This window comes from Salvelinus sp. IW2-2015, unplaced genomic scaffold (assembly GCF_002910315.2).
Source record: "Salvelinus sp. IW2-2015 unplaced genomic scaffold, ASM291031v2 Un_scaffold3197, whole genome shotgun sequence".
Lineage (NCBI taxonomy): Eukaryota > Metazoa > Chordata > Actinopteri > Salmoniformes > Salmonidae > Salvelinus > Salvelinus sp. IW2-2015.
The window spans coordinates 7,501-10,431 of NW_019944484.1; the positions used below are offsets into that span (position 1 = coordinate 7,501).

Here is a 2,931-nt window from a genome sequence, read left to right on the forward strand (position 1 = left end):
TCTCCCTTCCTGTCTACTGGTCTGACAAATATGGGCAGACACACACCAGCAACTACAAGCACGGACACACGCACAAACACACACACAAACACACACCTGTGCGGTGGTCTGCCCAGGAACAGCAGGCTCAGTAGTATTGGCATGGATAGCATCATCAGTCCGACAGAGATTGCTCTCTCTCTCTTTCAATTTTAAAGAGATTTATTGGCATGAGAAACATATGTTCACATTGCCAAAGCAAGTGAAATAGATAATGAACAAAAGTGAAATAAACATTTTTTTTTATTGTTTATCACAAAAGTTGTATTTACAATGGTATTTGTTCTTCACTGGTTGCCCTTTTCTTGTGGCAACAGGTCACAAATCTTGCTGCTGTGATGACACTATTGGTATTTCATCCAATAGACATGGGAGTTTATCAAAATTGGATATGTTTTCAAATTCTTTGTGGGTCTGTGTAATCTGAGGGAAATATGTGTCTCTAATATGGTCATACATTTGSCAGGAGGTTCGGAAGTGCAGCTCAGTTTTCACCTCATGTTGTGTTGTGGGCAGTGTGCACATAGCCTGTCTTCTCTTGAGAGCCAGGTCTGCCTACGGCGGTCTTTCTTAATAGCAAGGCTATGCTCACTGAGTCTGTACATAGTCAAAGCTTTCCTTAATTTTGGGTCAGTCACAGTGGTCAGGTAATCTGCCTAGAGCCAAATAGCATTCTAGTTTGGTCAGATATTTTGTTAATTCTTTCCAATGTGTCAAGTAAGTCTCTTCTTTCTGTCTCTCTCTCTCTCTCTCTCTGTCTCTCTGTCTCTCTGTCTCTCTGTCTCTCTGTCTCTGTCTGTCTCTCTGTCTCTGTCTCTTTCTCCCCTCTTCTCCTCCTCTATTTTCCTCTTCTCTTCCTGTCTTTCTCCAGGCCGTTAGTGTGGGGAAACATGTCAAAGGCTACCATTACATCTTGGCCAACCTGGTAAGTATGTGTGTGGGTTCTTAGTGCATCCCAATAGTCTAAAGTGGTTTCATTTCCTTGTCTGCTCCCCTCCTGCTCTCCTGCTCTCCTTCATCTCTGCTAACATGAACCAACTGAACAAGTGAAAACAAATACCCCTGTCCCCATCCACATGATGTGCTTTTTTTAGATTAGTGCAGATGAAAGAGAGGAGACGAGGAGAAGAGAGGAAGGGGGAAGGTTGTGGTATGTACAGAGGGGTTCAGGCAGGTGGCTGTGGTTTACCTTGTCTCTGAGGAAAATGTGAGTCAACTCTGAGCCAGACAGTTCGCCTTTGTGAGGCGAACGGTTTGAAGGCACTTCAGACAGTGCATTCCCTTTCTCTCTCTCTCCTTCTCTAGCTTGGGAAAATAAGGTGCATCCCTGTCTCAGAGCTTCCGTGTTCAGGTAAAGCCAGGTTAATCTTCAAATGCAGTTGTACCTAACATCTCTCTCTCTCTCTCTTCAAGGGTTTTAAAGACATATCTCTAGAGAGATTTATGCATGGTGGGGCTAACATCACAGGGTTCCAGTTGGTTGACTTCAGTAAGCCCATGGTCCTCAAACTGATGCAGCGCTGGAACAAACTGGACCAGAGAGAGTACCCAGGCTCTGATATCCCACCCAAGGTACACACACACTCACACTGCTGCAKAGGGTTCTAGAATCATGTTGGAGAGAGAACTATTTTCTCCTGTCACAGCTCTTTAGCCAATCACACGTTGACCTCCGAGGAAGCGCAGGAAACACTCAGCTGTTAGAGATAGTGTCCCACACCTCTCTTCTCTCTTCTCAATTCAAAGGGCTTTATGCATGGGAACATATGCTACATTGACAAGCAAGTGAAAAGACATTAAACAAAAGTGAAATAACAAATAATAAATTAAGTGTAAGTGTTACACTATGCACAGCTATTTTCACGTCTCTCCCAGAAGTGTTCGATCGGGTCAAGTCCGGGCTCTGGCTGGGCCACTCAAGGACATTCAGAGACTTGTCCCAAAGCCACTCCTGCATTGTCTTGAGTGTGTGCTTTGGGTCGTTGTCCTGTTGGAAGGTGAACCTTCACCCCAGTTGAGGTCCTGAGCGCTCTGAAGCAGGTTTTCATCAAGGATCTCTCTGTGCTTTGCTCCGTTCATCTTTGCCTCGCTCCTGACTAGTCTCCAAGTCCCTCCCGCTAAAAATCATCCCTACAACATGATGCTGCCACCACCATGCTTCACTGTAGGGATGATGCCAGGTTTCCTCCAGACGTGACACTTGGCATTCAGGACAAAGAGTTCAATATTTGTTTCATCAGACCAAAGAATCTTGTTTCTCATGGTCTCAAGTCAAATCAAATTGTATTTGTCACATATGTCAAATACAACAGGTGTAGGCCTTACAGTGAAATGCTTACTTACAAGCCCTTAAACAACAATTCAGTTTTAAGAAAATCCCCCCAAAAAGTAAGAGATGAGAATAACAAATAATTAAAAAGCAGCAGAGTGCCTCTAAACGGGCTGTCATGTGCCTTTTACTGAGGAGTAGCTTCCGTCTGACCACTCTACAATAAAGGCCTAAACGGCGAAGTGCTGCAGAGATGGTTGTCCTTCTGGAAAATTCACCCATCTCCACAGAGGAACTCTAGAGCTCTGTCAGAGTTACCATCGGGTTCTTGGTCACCTMCCTGACCAAGGCCCTTCTCCCCCGATTGTTCAGTTTGGCCGAGTGGCCAGCTCTGGAAGAGTCTTGGTGGTTCCAAACTTCTTCCATTTAAGAATGATGGAGGCCACTGTGTTCTTGGGGACCTTCAATGCTGMAGAAATGTTTGTGCCTTGACACAATCCTGTCTCTAAGGACAATTCCTTCCACCTCATGGCTTGGTTTCTGCTCTGACATGCACTGTCATCTGTGGGACCTTATATAGACAGGTGTGTGCTTTTCCAAATCATGTCCAATCAATTGAATTT

At 44.8% G+C, this 2,931-nt stretch overlaps 1 pseudogene; it reads left to right on the forward strand.

Annotated features, from left to right (window-relative positions):
• LOC112075494 (glutamate receptor 4-like) overlaps window positions 1-2,931 on the forward strand; it is a 72,176-nt pseudogene that overhangs the window by 7,442 nt on the left and 61,803 nt on the right.